Raw genomic sequence first — 556 nt, forward strand, 5'->3', positions numbered from 1 at the left:
CTCGCCTCCATTCCCCCGCCATTCTACCCTTCATCCTCCCTCCATTCTTCTCCTCCATCCTCCTTCTTCCCCTTCTACTCTCCATCCTCTCTTGCCCCTCATCCTCCTCCTTTTCTCCATCCTCCCTACCCTTCCCCTCCATCCTCCCTGCCCCTCTTCCCTCTCCCCTTTCCATCCTCCCCCTCCATCTGTCTTCCTTTCCATCCTCCCTTGCCCCTCGTCCTCCCCTCCAACCTCCCTTACATCCTCCCCTCCATCCTCCCTTGTCCCGGTCCCCCTCTTTCCCTCCATCCTCCCTTCTCCCCTCCATCCATCTTCCTTTCCATCCTCCCTTGCCCCTCATCCTCCCCCATCCTCCCTGCCCCTCTTCCCTCTCCCCCTTTCCATCCTTCCCCTTCATCTGTCTTCCTTTCCATCCTCCCTTGCCCCCTCATCCTCCCCTCCAACCTCCCTTCCATCCTCCCTTGCCCCTGTCCCCCTCTTTCCCTCCATCCTCCTGTCTCCCCTCCATCCATCTTCTTTTCCATCCTCCCTTGCCCCTCATCCTCCCCCCCCA

General features: G+C 60.1%; 1 protein-coding gene across 1 annotated transcript in view; it reads right to left on the reverse strand.

The window, feature by feature from the left end:
• Slc27a2 (solute carrier family 27 (fatty acid transporter), member 2) overlaps positions 1-556 on the reverse strand; it is a gene marked incomplete at its 5' end in the record, with an annotated part of 42,264 nt that overhangs the window by 22,982 nt on the left and 18,726 nt on the right. The window lies entirely within an intron of this gene.

Source organism: Dipodomys ordii, unplaced genomic scaffold (assembly GCF_000151885.1).
Source record: "Dipodomys ordii isolate 6190 unplaced genomic scaffold, Dord_2.0 Scaffold11, whole genome shotgun sequence".
Lineage (NCBI taxonomy): Eukaryota > Metazoa > Chordata > Mammalia > Rodentia > Heteromyidae > Dipodomys > Dipodomys ordii.